The sequence below is a fragment of the Eriocheir sinensis genome, chromosome 6 (genome assembly GCF_024679095.1).
Source record: "Eriocheir sinensis breed Jianghai 21 chromosome 6, ASM2467909v1, whole genome shotgun sequence".
Taxonomy (NCBI): Eukaryota; Metazoa; Arthropoda; class Malacostraca; order Decapoda; family Varunidae; genus Eriocheir; species Eriocheir sinensis.
Genome location: NC_066514.1, coordinates 11730382 through 11751899, shown reverse-complemented (window position 1 = coordinate 11751899; position 21518 = coordinate 11730382). Strand labels below are relative to the sequence as shown.

Below are 21518 nucleotides of genomic sequence, written 5' to 3'. Positions count from 1 at the left end.
CACGCCCTACCATCCCATGGGGAATGGACTGTGTGAACGTTTTAACGGCACACTTAAGAAAATGCTTAAACGCATGGCTGCCGAACAACCCAAGGAATGGCCTAAGTACCTGGCTCCTTTGTTGTTAGCGTACAGAGAAGCGTTTGAGCTAATGTATGGTAGGTCGGTTAAAGGTCCGCTTCAGTTACTGAGAGAGCTGTGAGATGACAATGTACCGGACCCGGGAGTCAAGACCACAAACCAATACGTGTTAGATCTAGGTGACAGGCTGAGGGAGACCTGTAACATTGCTAAGGAGGAGTTACTCAAAGCAAAACAAGTACAGAAAAGTTACTACGACAGGAAGGCAAAGTTGCGTAAGCTCAGTGTAGGAGAACAGTACCTAGTTTTGCCTCCCACAGCGAGTAACAAGCTGTTAGCTCAGTGGAAGGGACCTTACGAGGTTCAGGAGAAGGTTAATGACCTTAATTATATTCTCCTGGTTGATGGACACCCAAAACGGTTCCATATCAACATGTTGAAACAATACTACCGGCCAGATGCAGCCGCAGGTTGCCTGCGAGAGAGTGAGTATAATGAAGAGAAGGTGAGGTGTCTAGAGTTAGTTAAAACTCACTATTCTCAACCTCAGACCGTAGATGTGGAAGCGGCAGTAGTAATACAAGACGATGAGGACGGCGAGGCTCCTCTCACGGTCTGCTCTAGACAGACAGTCAGTGCATGACGTGAGGCTAGGGGGAAAGTTAACCCCAGAGGAGAGGGAACAATTAGCATCGTTGCTAGAGCGTCTGATGACAGATTAAGATGATCAAAGTGGACACGTAGGTGGCTCGGAGACTTTATATTCACTGGTGGCAGTGAGGTGTGGGTGCAGTAAGGTGACAGGGTACTGGTGCGTGCCTAGTATCGCCGGTATAACGAGGATCAAGCCTCTACCTGTATTCCCTGTAACTACACCTCACCCATCTTGAGTAGTGGGGGGGTTTTGGAGCTGCCCTGTGTAGGCCACCCGGCCTCTTGCAGTTTCCCTATGTTCTTATGTTCTTATGTTCTTATGATCTTGGGACCTTAAGATTCAGCTGAGTCGAGGAACCAAGTGACGAAAGTGTTCAGATTAGGTGGCTTTCGAGGATGGTTGGATAAGAGTTTTGCGGCATGCTTAAAATTTAAGTTGCATGGTATGGTGCATGGTGTGATAATGTAAGAAAAAATAGGCAGTTAGCCAGGAATTTATACAATAAGTTACACCATTTTTACACCTACCCACAGCTACTCCACATGTCCCACCTACACTATGTATACATACATAACACCACTTACATATTGAGAATAAATGTGGCGAAGTTCGCCAAGCCCGCTCTAAAAGGTACTGGCGCCTCGCTATGGAGTTTTCCCTCTAGTTTGAGTATTAACGTAAATGTTGAGGTTTTTTCACTCACAGGCGAGCCGTCAATTACCTGAGCAGAGGTTAACTGACATACACCGCAGTATGAGAGGGTGTTTGAAAAGTGTCAGAAAGTACTGTCAGGAATATGCTAATTCTGTAGGTGCAGGTGTAGGGCTTGTTACCAGTGTTGGTAGCTTATCAATGTGTCTCGTCTTCTCGTCACTCGCAGGCTCATAGGCGAATGAAAGAAGGTCGTAGGTTTTCTTGGTATATTGCTAAGTCACACAGAAAGCACACAATGTAGGAATAACAGCCAAATCCCTAGTTCTCGTTGTGTGTGTGTGTGTGTGGCCGCTGAGAGAGGTGGTGGTGGACTGAACTCCGCGTCCCGCGCAGCGCGTGTGTGTGTTGCCAGCTGTATAGTTACTCATAAGAACATAAGAACGCAGGAGTCTACAAGAGGCCGGTAGGCCTGTACGAGGCAGCTCCTTTGACCCTAAGCTCCCGTGTATCTAACCCCATCTAATATCTCTGTCCATGAATTTATATAGTCTATTTTTGAATGTGACAATTGTATTGGCACTCACCACATGACTGCTAAGCCTATTCCACTCATCCACCACCCTGTTAGTAAACCAATTTTTGCCTATGTCCTTGTTGAATCTGAATTTATCCAGTTTAAACCCGTTACTTCGTGTCCTACCCGGTTCTCTTACCAACAAAACCTTATGAATGTCTCCCTTATTAAAGCCCTTCATCCATTTATAAACCTCGATCATGTCTCCACGCACCCTTCGCCTTTCTAGAGAATGCAAGTTTAACTGTTTGAGTCTTCCCTCGTATGGCAAGTTTCTCAACCCCTGAATCATCTTAGTCATCCTCCTCTGCACCGATTCTAACATTTTGATATCCATTCTATAGTAAGGTGACCAGAACTGAACCGCATAGTCAAGATGAGGTCTAACTAATGCTAAATATAGTTTGAGGAAGACTTCGGGGCTTCTGTTGCTTACGCTCCTTGAAATAAATCCCAGTACCCTATTAGCTCGATTTCTAGCTTGAATGCATTGTGCCCTTGGACGGAGATCAGAGCTCACTAAGACCCCTAAATCCCTTTCGCACCCAGACCTACTTATGAGAGTGTCATTTAAGCAATAGTTATGTGAGGGGTTGTTCCTACCTACACTCAGAATACTGCACTTCCCTACATTGAACTCCATCTGCCATTTATCCGCCCAGTCATACAATCTGTTGAGTTCACCTTGGAGAATACTAGCGTCCTGATCCGACTCAATTACTCTACCGACCTTGGTATCATCTGCAAATTTACTAACATCACTACTAATTCCTGCATCTAAGTCATTGATATAAATAATAAACAAAAGTGGACCTAATACCGAACCTTGTGGGACCCCACTCGTAACACATCCCCACTCGTGTACGTATAGCTAGCTAATAAATAACCCACACCTCCCCTCCCCCTTCAAGCTGATAGTGGAATCTTCAGCGTGATGTCTCATCAGTCTGGCCACGTAGACGGGGTGATCGCCGGAGAGCTGGTGGGTCCCGGGGCCTGTCGTCAGGAGGTTCCGGGCACACAGGATCCTCGTCAGGGACTGCTGCGGGGCGCAGGTGGCGGCGGTTTCTCCAAAGAAGGCGTCCACTCGGGAGGCGAACTTGAAACTGCCGCGATCGTCCGCGCGCCATTACAATGCCGACCTTGTCCCAGAGGCCAGACACAGGGTCCTGAACGCGGACGCGCTGGTTGACGAGTAGGGGGGGCGGTTGACGCGCGTGCTGGTTGTAGCGCTGTATTGCCTGCTCTGTCTGTTGTGCTGCACGGCGATCGCACTCCTCCGCTTCGGCCTGCCACTCTGCCCGGAAGGAAGCGTGGTGGGCTGGAACACAGGTGCGGAGAGGGTGACCGTACAGGACTTGAGCAGGCGAGCGACCACTGCGGTTGGGAGTGTTGCGGACTTCCAGAAGGCCCCTGTCAAAGTCCTCGTAGTCTATGTTGCACGTGGGAGCGACCTTCATGATTGGGTGTTTCACGGACTTCACGGCCGCTTCAGCATGGCCGTTAGACTGCGGGTAGTGGGGGGAAGTCACTGTATGTCGAACACCCCAGCGAGTCAGGAACTGCTTGAAAGCGCTGCTTGTGAACTGGGGTCCGCCGTCGGTTCTCAATCGCACGGGGACGCCTAAGTCGCGGAAGTAGCTCCTGAACTGGCGTATGGTGGCGGCAGCGGTAGTGTCCCTGCCGCACGGGAAGACGACTGGCCACCCAGACAGGCGGTCCGCGATGAGAAGGAATGCTTTCCCTGCCACGGAGAAGTGGTCCGCTGACACAGACTCGAAAGGTCGTGTGGGATGATCGTCGTTCTTGTACTCCTCCTGCTGTTGACTGGGTAGAAGTGTCTGGCAGGCTTCGCAAGCGCGCACGACGTTGGTAATATCGGCGTTTATGCCCGGCCAGAAGACTGTTTGCCCTGCACGGCGCTTTGTAGCCTCGGCTCCGCGGTGGCTGTCGTGCAAACACTGTAGAACTGACTTGCGTAGCGCTGCTGGTACTATGACGCGCGGACCGTAGATTAGGAGGTCACCGTCGCAGTAGAGCTCATCGCGAATCTTCCAGAATGGCAGGAGCGAGTTGTGTAGGTCGTATCGGTGGGATGGGAAGCCGTGGCGTACACACTCCAACAGTCTTGCATACGTCTCGTCGTTGCGTGCTGCTTGCTGAAGCTCCTCTAACCGTACGTCTCCCGTCGGGTTCTGGTCCTCGGGCAAGGTAAGGGTACGCACTGCCCTCAGAGTAACGGCGTCCCGGATGGAGATGTCGTGAAGCATGTCGTCGCCAGTCTCTGGATGCTTCACTGGGTGGCGGGACAGCGCGTCAGGGATGCAGAGCATCTTGCCTGCACGCCACTTGGTGGTGAAGACGTATGGCGACAGCTTCTCCTTCAGGCGCTGCAGACGAGGGTTCTCTACAGCGTCGAGGGTGTAGTGGTTCAGGATAGGGATGAGCGGGCGGTGATCCGTCACATGTTCGTAGTGGTGCAAGCCTATGAGGTAGTACTTGCACTTGCATCGCCCAGGTTGTAGCTAGCATCTCCAACTCGATGGTGGCGTATCGCGTCTCTGCGTCTGACAAGAAGCGAGCCACACTGGACCAAGCGAAGGTTGTTGCTGCCGTGGTCTTGAAGAAGTGCGTAGCCGATTCCGTAGAGACGAGATGCGTCGGTCTGCAGAATCGTGGGCAGGTGCGGGTCGAACATGGCGAGCAGCGGTGGACGCGAGAGAGCTTCCTTCACCTTGGAGAAGGCTGCCTCGTGGTCAGCAGTCCACACGAACGCACGCCGTGGGCTCATGAGGGGCCTGAGGGGTTGGGCGCTAGCAGCGATGTCGGGTGAGAACTCCGTGAGCTGGTTGACTAGGCCCATGAACGACCTCAGGTCCGTAATGTTGGCTGGCGTGGGGAAGTCTGCTATGGCGGCGACTTTCTCTGGGTCTGCCGCTATCCCGTCAGCAGATAGGATGAATCCGCAGAACTTCACTGCAGGGACGGCGAGAACAAACTTGTCAGCGTTAAGTGTGATGCCGTACGCTCTGCACCTGGCCAGGACCATGTTGACTCGTCGTAGATGCTCGAGGAAGTCTTCGTCGTGGAGAAGAACGTCGTCGACTACCTTGACGCAGCGGGAGATGCCTTGCAGTGCCTCGTCTCCGCGACGACAAAAAGCATCACCCGTCGCTGGGAATCCCATCGGGCCACGTTAATATTTGTAGCGGCCGTAAGGTGTGATGAAGGTAGTGAGGTGCTGGTCTTCCTCTGCTAGCTCGAGTTGCCAGTAGCCGCACAGCGCATCGATGGTGGTGAAGTATCTTGCCTTCGGGTCTACGCTCCTGATGGCTGCGAAAGGTGTTGGCGAGGGGTGAGCAGGTCGTGACACCTGACCGTTGAGCTTCGATAGGTCAGTGGTGATCCTCACGCCGCCGTTGGGCTTGGCAACTGCAACGAGTGGGTGACACCAGGGGGCTGGAGTATCGTCGGCAGGTGCAATAATCCCCTGTGTCACCATGGTCTGCAGCTCCTTCTTCACCTCCTCCTGGAAAGCCAACGGGATCTGGCGAGGCGTGTGGATCGCGAATGGTTGTGCACCCTCACGTAGATAGATCCTCATCGGTGTCCGTCATGGGTTTCAGAGGTGAAGTGTTGGGTCCGCCTGAGACATGAGCACGTCCTTGTACTCCTTGAGAAAAACGCCTGGCCTGTGCCGGAGTAGTAGCGGCGTTGAAGGGAAGGGCTGGTGTCGAGACGGAAGGGCTGGGTAGCGGAGGGTGAGTCGAGGGTGCGTGGCTGGGGTGCAGAGACCGGGACAGCGGGGGCTTCGCCGCTCTGCGCCTCGACACGCACGCTCGCATGAGTGACCTCCGCGATGGGTTGCGGGAAGAGGTTGGGGATCAGTCGTAGCTCCTTGCAGGCTTGGAACGACAGCAAGGGAACGGGAACGTCATTGTGTACGTCGATCCACGCCTCTGTCGTGACATCTTTGAGGGATAACTGCACCTGCAGCGATCCAAGGGCAGGCGTCATGGGTGAGCCGTCTGCCGTGTATCTCGGGTCGGTGGGTGGTGGCTGGAGATCGCTGGTAGACAGTCCGAGCCGTGCGAGGTGCCCTGGCCCGATGATGGTCACGTCTGCTCCCGTGTCTGGCACCATGGAAAGATAACTCGATCAGTTGCTGTGTACGACGGTGACGATGACGGGTGGGGAAGATGCTGGCGAGGTGCGTGAAGTGGAACGGACGAGCCGAGCTCCGTTGCCCTTAGAGTCCTTTCGTGGCTGACGTGAAGACACTTGTGCACGCCCTTTGGTCTCTGCATCGCTCCCTTGGCCATTAGACGACCTGCAGTACTGGTCATAGTGGCCCACACGCTGACATCCGCGACAGGTAGCCTTCGTGGCTGGACAGCGTGGAGTACGGGCCCAGTGGCCGCGGTTACCGCAGTTGTTACACCTGGCGTCGCTGGCTGGACACTTGTCTTTCTCGTGCTTCCTTGTGCAGCAGTTGCATGTCTCCTTGAGCGTGGGAAGTGGTGGAGGCTTCTGCTTCGCCTTCTTGTGAGCTTTGTATTGCGACGTCGCAAAAACTTGCTTTCCAGGTGCAGTGATGACTGAAGCTGTTGTGCGAGCCGCCTCAAAAGCATAACACTGTTGCACTACCTCCTCCAGAGTGGAAGTAGGGATTTTGGGGATGAGTTCTTGGATGAGTTGTTCATCCCGGACGCCCATCATGATGACCTGTTTGAGCTGCATCTCGTAACAGGCGTTGTCCCCTGCCTTACACACATCCACTGCCTCGACGAGAAGTCTAACACGGACGTAGAACTCGTTGAATTTCTCCCCGACCTCTTGCCTGCAGCTGAACAAATCCTTGCGTCGCAGGGTCTCGTTTGTCTGTTCCCTAACGAATCCCTTCAGGGTGTTGAGAACGTCTTCGACCGAAGAGGTAGTGTTGTCGGGGGTCTTGAGTCTGGTGCGAAGTGTGTGAAGCATCTCAGGGGATAAACACATCCTTAGTTGAGCGTGTTGTTTGGACAGGGGAAGGGTGGAGAGATCTATCATTGTTGCATAGTCTGTCCACTTGCTCTTCCAATCGCCGAAATTTTGGAAGGTGACATCTTGCTGTAGCGGTGGAGGAAGTTTAGCCACAGCTTTAGGTGACTGTGAGTTGCGAGCGGGATCGTTATCGGGGGTGTGGCGTGGTGCAAGTGTCTGCTGGCCAGTAAGTGCTGCCAGTGGTGCCTTAAACTCGTCATCCCTCCGTCTTGTCTCGTCCTGGCGTCGCTGTTCCTCCTCCTGGCGTCGCTGTTCCTCCTCCTGGCGTCGCTGTTCCTCCTCAAGACGTCTTTCCTTGTCTTCCTGTCGCCTTTGTGCGTCCTCAGCCCGTCGAGTTTCCTCGAAGTACTTGAGAAGCTGTGACAACCTGCTGGTTCACCCAGGGCTGCAAGTAGTCCTGACTTGGACCTCGTAGTCGACCCTGGCATGTACACTGAACAACAGCACTCTATATAAGGAAGGGATCAACTACTCGGCCTCCTATATAGACGTGTGTGTGCTTGGAATGTGTGTTAACATGTGTGCCTGGGTATGGTGTCGTCGCGTGGTGAGTCAGCTGTGAGCTGTGGTAGCCACAAGGGGAAGAAGAGCAGCCCAAGATGGCCGACTCTAGCAGCTCCGTTGCTCTCAAGGAGACTATAGAACAGGAGAGGGGGCCTCTATGGGAGACCGTGGGCGGGTGTTGGTGTATGTCGGTTGCAACAGATGGCACAGGAGCAGCTTTGTTTACATCCAGGCGCTTCCTCCAGACCCACCCCAACCCCAGAACCCATCAGCAGTGTTGCTACATGGGATCAAGCAGCAAATGTTGCTACTTTTTTTCTTCAGTCTGGTTATTTCCCATTTTAAATAAAAAAATAAAGGTAGATAAATATTAAAATGAACAGTAGGAACTATATATACTGTATATATTTACTAGGTAGATATACTGACTGCATGTCATGAGTAATGCTATTATTGTTATATTATTATACCGCAATTATATTACTTTCTCTGCATGTGTGGTTATATGTGTTTTGTGTGTTTAACCTTTCTGTATACATACTGGAATGAACCAAGGAATTGTAGCCCTACTGCCGTTCTTTAAAACTATGTAATCATGTTTTTTTTCCAAACTCATTGTTTTAGCACGCACGCTGACTCCCATCAGTAATGATGATATATATACATTGAGTCATTGGTTTGTAGGGGGAAAGAGTGGGTGAATATAATTATCTTGGTCTAACTTATACTGTTTATTATACCGCTATTCGCAGCAATATCTTTATCTGCTCCGATTGCAACGCTGCCTCGTTCAAAAATCATAACACCGCCGCGGCCGCCACGTTTACCAGCCGGAGTTTCAAATCATGTCCCTTTGTGGAGATAAAGAGGACACAGCCTGCTGTGAAGCTACATTTATTACGGAAGGATGCCAGCCGGGGTAAGTGATATATATAAATAATGATAATGTGGAAATTCTAATTTTCACGATGACAGCTGTTCTGAACTTGCTAACTGCATGCCTCCTCCTCCCGCGGCAAGAGGCCGAATGGCCTACACACGACAGCTCCAGATTCCTCCCATTACCACCTGTCAGCCTCATCCATGTAGCTATCCAGTCTACTCTTAAAACAAGTTATCGTCCCTGCACTCACTATGTGATTGCCGAGTCTATTCCATTCCCCACCACCCTATTAATAAACCAATGCCCGCCCATTTCCCTCCTAAATCTATACTTTTCTAATTTATGTCAATTACTGCATGTTCTAAACGCCAGAATTTTACTTTACTTTACTCTACACCGGCCTCTGGGTGTAACGAACACACGAGAAATTAATCCAGACAAGGAAAGGTTTGCCGCTGGGGATCGAATCATGACCAGCGTAACGGAGAGCCACCCATTAACAGTCGACCAAAGAGGCACCCCACTGGCTGAGTGGGTTATGGGAGCTCGTTTGCCCATCAGGCAAATCAGCACTACAGTTCTATCTTGCCAAACATCTTATGCAAAAGTTAACCAGCATCTCCACTCTTTCATCCCTTACACTGATAAACTGGAACGGACTTCCATCATCTGCATTTCTTCCTGCCTATAATTTGACCTTCAAGAAGAGTGTATCAAGACTCTACTTTTGTCTGTTTGGAGTGGTGAGTAGTGGGGCTTTTTTTTCTAGTACGCTTTGTTGCCCTTGAGCTGTCTCCTTTGTTTAAAGAAAATAATAAATAAAAAATAAAAGTTGGCCGCCAATGCTTCCAACACATTTTGGTGACATATCTACAAGTGGCTGGTGACTGTAAGTATCTCAGCAACCTGCATGCATCTATGCCATTCCTATCAAGGTGCATGGAGCAAGCTTCAGATAACACTCAGACAGAGACAGTTTAATTATGGTTACATATCAGACTCAGTTTATTGCTCAGTCTATTAGATGCAGTGCTGTTAATATTGTTAGTGGTAGTATTAGTACAATTAATGTATTTATTTTCATTAATTTATCAATATTTATTTATTATATTCTTAGTGTTTGAAAATTCCAATACTAGTATTAAGATAAACAAAATATCAGAAATATATTTACACTCATCAATTATTATTGCTTTTCTTATTATTACTTCCTTCAATGTCCTGGCACTTTGACATCTAGTGCTTTTCCATCTAGCAGCTAAAATTGTGGTCTTTCTGAATGTGTATGTCCAGAGTCTTCATTGGTGTAACTAGCTATATAACATCAAAATCTGCATCTCTCTCTTCTCACCCAATTGTCCCTGTACATCCTTTCAGTATCCAATAATTTCAATTTACATCTTGTAATCACTCAACTAATGCAGTGCAATCCTCATCTCTGTATTTTACCGTTTGGACATACTCTTTCCTTCCATGTTCCAATGTCGTTATGTTATTCCACATCTAACACAACCACATCCCAACAGACCCGAACACGTCCGATATCATCCAAGAGAATGTGGCAGAGCTGAAGGGGAGAGGCCAAGAAAGAGGCCAAGGTGAAGACATTTAGCCACTCCCCTGAAGTACATGGCATCATTCAACCCTCTTGGTGAGCTGCAGGAATGTGCTTCCCATTGCAGTACCAGCTCCATGTACTGATTTGGTATGAATACTTCATCTAGTGTTTGTTGATTGTTGTTATTAATCTAATTATGACTTCACAAAATAGACTGTGCAAGTCACTTAACACATGCCCTGCTCAGCATCACTTTTAAGTTGTAGAATTCCTTCATATGGATGCTGATTTATGTATCCTGAAATGATTGGATATTGATTGTCTTAACATTTTTTTTTTTTTGTCCATGATCATTGAACCATGTTACTGTGTCTTTGGGTGCAGATCCAGGAAATGAGTTTTTGGGAGGACGTCAGACTTTTTGCGGGTGGAAGGAGCATTAGCATTACCGATTAGCCATTCTCGGCAGTCCTGGTCTTGAAAAACTGGTGGAGTGACCTAAATCAATAGGTATAACGGCCTGGACTTTGTGCCAAAGCATTGTTTTAGCCGCAGCGCGCTTTTGAGCTAGTTTTCCTGTATCACTAGGAACATTGGCTGGGCCTCTTTGGATCCACCAATGTAGCTATGTCTTATAATATATCTCTCCTTTACAGTCTGATGGTGCATCCTTCTAGGTTGTCAAGTTTTAGTAGCTACTCATGAGAAGTATTCCTTATAATGGTCATTGATTTCCAGGTGGTTTGCACTAAAAAAGTGTTGTGTAACCTGCCGCAATTAATAATGAGCTGTAGTCAACCCTTGCTTTAAAGAACCAATATGGAGGAAGGGGGTGATGTTATATCCAAAAATCTTTTACATCAGATGATCAGAAGTATCCAACCTTTTTGTGTATAATAAACTTTGTTTGTTACATGAACTTAAAAGTTCACAATTTCCATACATGATTCTTTTTTCCTTGTATTTGATGATTAATCCTGACATGTATTTCCATTATCAGTAGGTAATATATAGTAACAAGACAATAATACACATTATAACAATGTATATATTATAGCCCAGTGAGTGCACGAGATCATTTACCTCATCAGTGACGCCAAGTCCTTCCCTAAATTATTTCTCCAAATTTGTGACACCAAGTATAATAACTAGTTTTAGTGACCTTTTGCATCCATTTTTCACTTTGATTAAAAAATTGCCTCTCAACAGGGTGTGAACTTGATGGGGTTGGAGGAAACTCGACTCGGCCATCAAGCTCATCACAATATAGTACGGAACCTCTTGTTCTCAGTGATAATTTATCCTCTTTAGTTACTATTCCATGTTGTTTTAATCACAACTTATGTGTTGGAAATATTACAGCTTAATAACATACTTCACATCTTTGCATACAAATTGAGTTCAATATTTAACTGTTACACCAGTAGGCTTCATATCTTAAAAAAAGGTATGTAAAAAGGTTGACATTTTGAATGATATATTTAAACTCTTTATTATGTTTCTATTGCTGTAGTACCATTACGATTAGTCGAGTGATCAGCATATGGGTCTTATGTTTTTGATAGCATAGGTTCAAATTTTGCCATAGGCTGGCAATTGATAGTAACAGTAGTGTCCACAGATACCTGCCTGTTTCTTGTTTATCCTGTTCCACTTTAAACCATGACTGACCAATCTTTGAAGAGGTAGCATAACCTTGAAGTGCCACTAACAAACCTTTGTCCATTCTTCTGATGTGATCCTTTTTTTTTTCCCCCACCTGCCTATAGCGCCGGTAGGTTTTCTTCAGGGGCCTGGCGGTCGGCCCAGGCCTGTCATGATGCAGGCAATTTTTTTTATAGTGGCGCCATTTAGTATTGGCTCATGCTGCCGCCCGGAACTCATTCTTGATTCACTTGGATGGTTTAGCAGGGCTTAGGTATGACTAACATTGCAGAAACAGGGAATTTTTAGATTTTAGTGTGGCAAACACATTGACAAATGTTTTAGTATGGACTGATCATCAAAGATATATATGGTAAATGAGTGCTTGTAGATCTTGACATTATATCTGTCAAGAGTCTCCAGTTGTATCCTCTCCCCCATCTCCTGAAAATATTACTCTTATCAGTCAATCTAAGTGAAGCCTTCCATCGAAGCTGGTGCAGACATAATGTCAATTCATAGATTCACTGTCAGTATATAACTTAAAAAAGTGCAATTAGATTCACATCTTTTATTAGAATTTTGATTAAATATTTTCATGTATTTTCAGACATGAAAAGTGAAATTGCTGCACACAACCTGCTGTCTGCACCGGAGGCAAGGCAGCTCAAAGCCCAGGCTGTTACAACTCCTGGGCAGTTTTGCCCAGAGCCAGCAATTTTTAGGTCCAATAGGGATGGATTTTTTTCTGAGGTCAGGTTCAACATGCTGCAAGATCTAAGCCTAGTAGGAGATATGGGTTACAAGAGAGGAGGTTTGCTCTGGCCTTATATTATCAAAGTCCAAATGCTAATAGATTTCTAAGCACAGTATTTCACTTGCCTTCAGTTTCAACACTTCACTCATGACTCAGGGTATTTCAGTACATGCTAGCTGGAGCAACAGACTGACAGCCCTGCAGCAAAGAGCACAGGCTTGGTCAAAAGAAGAGAAACTTCGTGGGATTTGCCATTAGTTAGTATTACTCTTGTTACGCCAAAAAAAAAATTCCATATACTTTGCCAAATATTGCAAGTAATGCACCATTGTTAGTCTTGCCTGTTATAAATCAGATCTTGTTCAATTAACAAGCTTTGGGTGTCTGCCACTTTCCAGTTGTAATGCAAGGAATCATTTATCTTCCCTGCCAGATATCGCGTGTAATGCACCATTGTTGGTTTTGCCTATTATAAATCAGATCTTGTTCAGCTCACAAGCTTTGAATATCTGCCATTGTTTATTTCAGGTGTAATGCTTGGAAACATTTGCTCTCTTCCCTACCCAACAGTGTGCAATACTTTATTGTGGATTTTGCCTGTTATGTTTAATCTTGTTCAGGTAACAAGCTTTTGGTGTCTGCCTCAGGGCCGGCCCGACGCATAAGCGAAGTAAGCGGTGGCTTAGGGCCCCGAGGCCACAAGGGGGCCCCCAAGAGCAATAAAAAATATATTGTAAGAACATTGTCTACCTGTTTATTTACTTAGGGGGCCCCCAAATACAATTTCGCTTAGGGCCCCATGGAGGCTTGGGCCGGCCCTGGACTCTGCCTTACCTAATAATGTGCTGCAGTGACACTTGGCTTGGTTTCATAATGTGAAATACAGCATGTAATTTCATCACACTAAGTGTCTATCATCACGTGTCTGGCATCATTAATGTGGCTTCCAGGAGTAATCTTGTTTGTATTACAGCATGCAATTTTTTTCTGCTTTATAGGATATACATAATCACATAGGTATGATTTTTTTTTTTGACAAAATGTAGTGGCAGTTGATATTCTTGACTAATGCATCTTAAAACTTGTGAAAAATAATGCTTTTTTGAAAGGGGATGGACAGAGAGTGGTTAGTTTGGTTGGCTAGTACAAGGCGTTTCATATCAAATGATTTAATTACATCCAACTTTAATGTGTGATAAAAACATATATTTTATTTCATCCAACTTTAATGTGTGGTTCCTACAATAAATGCTACATGTTTACTGATGTAGCCTATGAAATACATATCACTCTCTGCCCTGTAATTTGGTGTGTCACATACTGCAGCATAACTTTCCTGCTATATTCTTACACTATGAGTTGCCTTATTTTGTCTCATTTGCTTTTATCATATGTACCTCTGCTGCATAGTTGTGCCTACTGAACTTAATATCTTCATGACCCTGACACCAAGGTCAGAGCTTGAGATCATACCGTGTCCTACATCCCATTTTCACCTCCAGGCTCGGCTGTCTCCCAGGACCACCAAGTTATTACATTCCATTTAAGGCAACTCATGTATTACCTTCTTGATGTCCTCCATCATGTATTTCAGCATGTTTTATGATGCTTTGCTCTGATATTGATCTGCCTTGCAACATTTTTATAGTTTTCATTGTATATAACGCACCATTGTTGGTTTTGCCTGTTATACATCGGGTCATGTTCAGTTAACAAGCTTTGAGTGTCTCCCATTGTTTATTTCAGTTGTAATGCTTAGAAGCTTTTGTTCTCTGCCCTGTCAAGGAGTATGCAATGCTTGCCATTATCTGGCACTTGTACAGTTAGTATGATATTTTTACTCAGCTAAGAGCATTTTGCAAAAGGTAAAGGTACGGTTAGCATACGCTGTAGCAGCACGTGGCCTCGGTGCTCATCTCTGTAACATTGGCCCTTGAGGCTGTGATGTTAGGGAACCCATTACCCTGGGACACAAGACCAGTGTGACATCCGGGTTACCACAGTTGCAAAGGCATTATAGTAATCTAGCATGTATACTTGTATAGAATGTTGTATGCTTTGCTTGTATTTAAAGCACTGGATATGTTTGCTACACACACACACACACACACACACACACACACACACATATATATATATATATATATATATATATATATATATATATATATATATATATATATATATATATATATATATATATTTATATATATAGTAAATGCTTTCACACCATATTTTTCCTAAAATAACAAATTGATATAGTGTAGATAATACCTAATAAAACATAAGAACAAATATATGTTTCAAGATCCCATTAGTAAATAATTTTACAATAATGAAAAAAATAAGTAAAGGCTGGATAGGGTGCTGTGGCAGGTACTTTAAAAATAGTAAAGCTACCCCTAAAAAATGACGTTTTTGGTGGGCTGCAATAGATGGCGCTACTTCCGCACGCCCGAGGAATTACCACATACCACTATCTCTTCGTATATAGTCTCTGGTCCCACCCCACCTGGCACCAGTCTTCACCTGACCATTGATGGGGATGTATCTCGTTTGCTCCATTTTCTTTTATTTCCATGGGTGACTTTAACATTTAGGCTCCATTTTCTTTTATTTCGATGGGTGACTTTAGCATTTAGGATTAAGGAACTGAAGCAGTCACACAATTAATGGGCTATACTGGGTATAAGTGGTTAAGGTGTTACAGAGGGTGTCAGAGGGAGGACAGGTGAACTGTTCAATAGAGGATGATTGCGGCGAGTAAGAATATGTCAAAAAATACTTGGATAAGAAGGTTAATCACACACACACACACACACACACACACACACACACACACACATAAATAAATATATATATATATATATATATATATATATATATATATATATATATATATATATATATATATATATATGACAAACACACACACACACACATAGTGTATACGATATATATGATAATGATAATGATGCTTTTATTTCGTTCATAGGAACATTCGTGGAGACAGGGAATATAGATTGAAAAGCAAATAGTACGTACATAAAAAATAATTATAATGGCAACAACAATGATAAATTGTAATAATAGCAATATTAACAGTAATAATTATAATCTTACTAGTAATTATAGTAATTGCACTACTACTACTAATGATGATATAATGATCAAATAATTAGTGTAGTAGCAGTAGTAATAATAATAATAATAATAATAATAATAATAATAATAATAATAATAAGAGAGAGAGAGAGAGAGAGAGAGAGAGAGAGAGAGAGAGAGAGAGAGAGAGAGAGAGAGAGAGAGAATAATTTACGCGCCGACAGATGCTGTCGTCAACCGCGGTCGGCACAAAGATGCGCTCCGGGGGACCGTTCTATTCTGTTGGCCGTGGGCCAGCCATATCGACTCAGCACTTTCGCGAGCAAGGCGCAGCACATCCGGCCAGCGCGAAGGTTCACTACTCACTACTACTTCATTCCTTTTTCATTTTCTGTTCTTGTTATTCCTCCATGTCTGTCTTTCTCTCTTTGTCTTCTCTTTCGTCTTGTTCTTCAGCCAGGGCGGGGTTGCCAAACTCTGTCCTCCACCGCCACCACATACAGCAGCACCACAAAACACCTCAGGGGAAGTGGATCTTCGTGTGCCTGGCAATACTCCGTTTGGTTTTGAAATGTTTTAGACAAACATCACACTTGAACTCTCTCAGATCAGAGTGTGTGACAACGTGGTTGTTCAACTCAGCCTTAGAAAAGAAACTTCTGTCACACTCAAGGCATTGATGAGGTCTTTCACCAGTGTGTGTAAGTATGTGTCTATTTAGTTCACCCTTCACACCGAACCTTCTGTTACACTCAGGGCATTCATGAGGTCTTTCACCAGTGTGTGTAAGGGTGTGTGTGTTAAGGTGACTCTTCTGAGTGAACACTTTGCCACACTCTTGGCATTTATGAGGTCTTTCACCAGTGTGTGTAAGGGTGTGTGAGTTAAGGTGACTCTTCCTACTGAACACTTTGCCCCACTCCTGCCATTCATGAGGTCTTTCACCAGTGTGTGTAAGGGTGTGTGTGTTAAGGTGACTCTTCCTACTGAACACCTTGCCACACTCTTGGCATTCATGAGTGTGTGTAAGGGTGTGTCTGTTAAGGTGACTCTTCCTACTGAACACTTTGCCACACTCTTGGCATTCATGAGGTCTTTCACCAGTGTGTGTAAGGGTGTGTCTGTTAAGGTGACTCTTCCTACTGAACACTTTGCCACACTCTTGGCATTCATGAGGTCTTTCACCAGTGTGTGTAAGGGTGTGTCTGTTAAGTTGACTCTTCCTACTGAACACTTTGCCACACTCTTGGCATTCATGAGGTCTTTCACCAGTGTGTGTAAGGGTGTGTGTGTTAAGGTTACCCTTCCTACTGAACACTTTGCCACACTCTTGGCATTCATGAGGTCTTTTACCAGTGTGTGTAAGGGTGTGTGTGTTAAGGTTACCCTTCCTACTGAACACTTTGCCACACACTAGGCATTCATGAGGTCTTTCACCAGTGTGTGTAAGGGTGTGTGTGTTAAGGTTACCCTTCCTACTGAACACTTTGCCACACACTAGGCATTCATGAGGTCTTTCACCAGTGTGTGTAAGGGTATGTCTAATCAGGTCACTCTTCTGACCAAACACTTTGCCACACTCTTGGCATTCATGAGGTCTTCCACCAGAGTATGTGGGTGTGTTTGTTGAGGTCACCCTTCCCAGGGAGTCTTTTCCCACACTCTTGGCACTCATGCTTCCCTTCAGCAGTGTGTGCAAGGATATGTCTGGTGACCTTGCTCTCGGTCTCAAATCTTCTCTCACTCAAACTCGACCGTTCCTTTATGGCTGGAGATGCTAGTTGCAAAGTGGTGGTGGTGGTGGTGGTTCTCCTGACCACCCCTGATCAGAGCATGCAAGGTGCTGTTCAAAGTTATGGCATTAATTTTTTTTCTTTGGCACAAAATATGATGAAGGAATTGCACTGTACTGTAGTGCATGGTCTAGCACTGATCCTCACAGCAGTGGCAGGCTGCTCCTGCTGGTCCTGGCCCTCAGGCTGCTGCCCGGCCCTGCAGCCTCCACTGCAACATAAGTTCGCGGCAGTGAGGACGCAGCACGGCACCCGCCTCAGACTCTCGCTGCTGCACCAGCACCAGGGGTGGCTGTTGGGACAAAGATCACAGCCTCATAGAAACATGCTTCAAACTGAATACCAAAAGCATCTACAAATTCCATAAAATGTAGCAGAGCACAACACAGTTACTGGTTTTCAACCCCAATATTGTGACAACTGCATCAAAGAAACTGAGGCAAATAGACCCAGAGCAGTGAACTAGCTGCCCCTGACAACCTGGAGGCAACCATGCAGCAGGCAGCTGAAAAGCACCTTGTGGATATGGGAAGAGGAAAACAGAGACAGAACAATGCTGCAGAACAGCCACCACAGAAAAGGGCATCAAGGAAGGGAAAGAACAGAGCAGGGAAGTGTGCAGACCGTCGCCGCTTGGAGAGAAAGAACATGATAACGTGGATCAAAAACAAAGAAAAAAAAATTGAGAAAACCTGACATGTTTAAACATGAAAGAATCAAATTGTCACCAACAATAGTAAAGGAGACAAAACTCTGGAAACAAACAACCACGGAGACAAATAAACACCTCGGAGGCCAAGTAAAGAAGAAAGCTCCCTCTTGCTCTCCGTGAAGACGCAGCAAAGGTGCCGGACAAGGGGACCAGACCCAGGCTGTCCACTGCCTGGGATGCTGTGACCTCCATGACTACTAGAAGGCCTCTGGCTCAATAAAGAGACAAAATAATGCAAGCACTTGTGCTGTACAAAGTCCACAGCAAAACAATGGATGCAACAAACACTTGCCAAAACAACAAGACATTAACAAATATTGGGGAGGGAGAGAGAGAGAGAGAGAGAGAGAGAGAGAGAGAGAGAGAGAGAGAGAGAGAGAGAGAGAGAGAGAGAGAGAGAGAGAGAGAGAGAGAGAGAGAGAGAGAGAGAGAGAGAGAGAGAGAGATTTACATAGATTTACATAGAAAATCAGACCACACAGACCCCATGGTCCAGACTTGGTGGTCTGTCCTTAAACCTAAGTGATTTTACATTAATCAGAAGACTCCAAAACGTTGCATTTCTACTCTAGTTGATATTAAGTTGAAGGAAGTGACGGTCGAGCTTATTTTTGAAGGAGTCAATCGTGTTACACTGGACCACTGATGATGGGAGCTTATTCCATTCTCGCACTACAACGTTGGTGAAGAAAAATTTGGTGCAGTCTGAATTTACTTATCTACATCTGAGTTTACGCCATTGTTCCTCGTGCGCAAAGTGTCATCGATCATAAACAATGTTGATCTGTCTACATTCGTGAAACCATTAAGTATTTTAAAACATTCGATCAGTTTTCCTCGGAGGCGACGTTTCTCAAGAGAGAACATGTTAAGGGTAGAAAGCCTTTCTTCGTAGGATTTGTTGCGCAAGGAAGGGATAATTTTCGTTGCCCGACGCTGAACACCTTCTAATTTAGCAATATCCTTTGCATGGTGGGGAGACCAAAACTGTACCGCATATTCCAAGTGGGGTCTGACTAAACTGTTGTAGAGCGGGAGTATTACATCTTTATTCTTAAATAAAAAGTTTCTTTTAATGAAGCCCAACATTCTGTTCGCTTTATTTGCTGCATCGATGCATTGCTGTGAGAATTTGAGGTTTGACGCGATTTTGACCCCCAAGTCCTTGACGCATTGAACGCTTTTGAGTTTAACGCCGCGCATTTCGTAATCAAACTTTTTATTCCTCGTTCCAACTTGAAGGACCTGGCACTTGTCTACGTTAAAGGGCATCTCCCATCTATCTATCGTATGGAGTATGCATCTCATGTGTGGGGGGGCTCCACTCACACAGCTCTTCTGGACAGAGTGGAGGCAAAGGCTCTTCGTCTCATCAGCTCTCCTCCTCATACTGATAGTCTTCTACCTCTTAAATTCCGCCGCAATGTTGCCTCTCTTTCTATCTTCTATCGATATTTCCACGCTGACTGCTCTTCTGAACTTGCTAACTGCATGCCTCCTCCTCCCATGGCCCCGCTGCACTCGACTTTCTACTCATGCTCATCCCTATACTGTCCAAACCCCTTATGCAAGAGTTAACCAGCATCTTCACTCTTTCATCCCTCACGCTGGTAAACTCTGGAACAATCTTCCTTCATCTGTATTTCCTCCTGCCTACGACTTGAACTCTTTCAAGAGGAGGGTATCAGGACACCTCTCCTCCCGAAACTGACTTATCTTTCGGCCACTTCTTTGGATTCTTTTTAGGAGCAGCGAGTAGCGGGCTTTTTTTTATTTATTAATGTTTACTTTTTTGTGCCCTTGAGCTGTCTCCTTTGCTGTAAAAAAAAAAAAAAAAAAAAAAAAATCCGACCAAGCTGAAATTTTGTGCAAATCCTCTTGGAGGCTTTGCCTGTCTTCGTCAGTGAGAACCGAGTTACCAATCTTTGTGTCGTCTGCAAATTTACTAATGCGGTTATTGAGTCCAACATCCACGTCGTTGATGTAAATAATGAAGAGCACTGGGCCAAGAACCGAGCCCTGAGGGACGCCACTAGTGACAGGCGCCCACTCTGAGTTAAATCCGTCAAGAGAGAGAGAGAGAGAGAGATGGCAACTACTTTAAACTGCCGGACGAGGCTGTTCCAGCTCACGAAGCAGCGTAACACTAGGTGGCTGACAACACAACAACACCGTACACGCTTACGGAAGGTAAAACAAGAAAAACGTAATACTAGCATACACAGTGCCTTCCTTATCACCACAGTTACACTCATAGCACTTATACTACATGCATTAACACATTCGAGGACACAAGCAACACACCCACGATAACCACAAACAAGCACTCACATACAACAGTCGTTTTCACTCACCATGGTTCAGTATTTCGAACGGCACACAAATACGATACAAAAAGCACAGACGACACACCACCCTTCTCTTGTTGCTTCTATGTGGAGACACGGGCGCTATGGTCAACCCTGGCCTTTATTGCCCTAAGTATCCTTGCCAACTTTGTAGCAAGGCGGTGAGGTGGGGGCAGAGGGCCATCCAGTGTGATTCGTGTCGTGATAGATCCGAGCATGTTGGCTGGTACCACGTCAGCTGTATCGGGTCTTTCACACCGACTTATGCTGGATTTGTTGACAATAGCGTCTCGTGGATCTGCTTTAGATGCGGCGTACCTAATTTATCATCCTCATTCTTCTCAGCTGATCCTATCCCACTTTTAAATTCCTTCGACACGCTATATCCTCATAACACAGGCAACCCTGGCACACAACACCTTCTCCTCCTGAACCCCAAGCTCTCAACACCTCTCACCTCTCATAACCCGGCTCCACTTTTCACACCAAGTCCCATCAACATCCACAGACAGGTGCGCTCCCTCCGTACGCCAGACTTGACCGATCACTCACCTCTCACTACAGTTATTAACACACACAGGTCTGCCCTATCACCATCCCCCGATCCTACCCTTTCACTTTCCCCAGTCCCTATTTCCTTTTCTTCCTCTTGTTCATCACCTCCTGCTTCACTTCCCTCCTCTACTTCTTTACCCCCTCCCGTATCTTCTGTATCTTCACCATCCTCACCTCTCCCTTCACTTCCACAACCACCACATCATAACCACACTTCCCTCCGATTATTAACAATTAATTTCCGCAGTATCAAAAACAAAATAGCCCAATTACACCATCTAATCACCACACATAACCCAGACATAATAGTAGGGACAGAGACTTGGTTGACTTCTGACGTTGACAGTAGTGAGCTTTTCCCTCCCCCCTTTAGTACGACCGTTTTTCGTAAGGACCGCCCGACAGACCTCGGCAAAGGTGGCGGTGTTATCATCGCCACCAAGCCGGGTCTTTGTGTTCAGCATAGGCCTGACCTTGACACTGACTGCGAAATCACCTGGGTCCAGTTACAAACCTTCAACTGTAAATCTCTTCTTATTGCTGCTTTTTACAGACCACCTTCTACTAATACAGACTATTTACACAACCTTCAAATTTCTCTTTCACGCATACAGGCAGACAAACACATCTGGATCACTGGTGATTTCAACCT

At 45.8% G+C, this 21518-nt stretch overlaps 1 long non-coding RNA gene across 1 annotated transcript; it reads left to right on the top strand.

Moving 5' to 3' along the window:
* Positions 1–15924: 15924 nt before the first annotated feature.
* On the top strand, positions 15925–17324 carry LOC126986504 (uncharacterized). The gene is made up of 3 exons (XR_007739789.1): positions 15925–16263; positions 16504–16802; positions 16887–17324. It is a non-coding gene; the product is annotated as an uncharacterized LOC126986504 (long non-coding RNA).
* The last annotated feature ends 4194 nt before the right edge of the window (positions 17325–21518 follow it).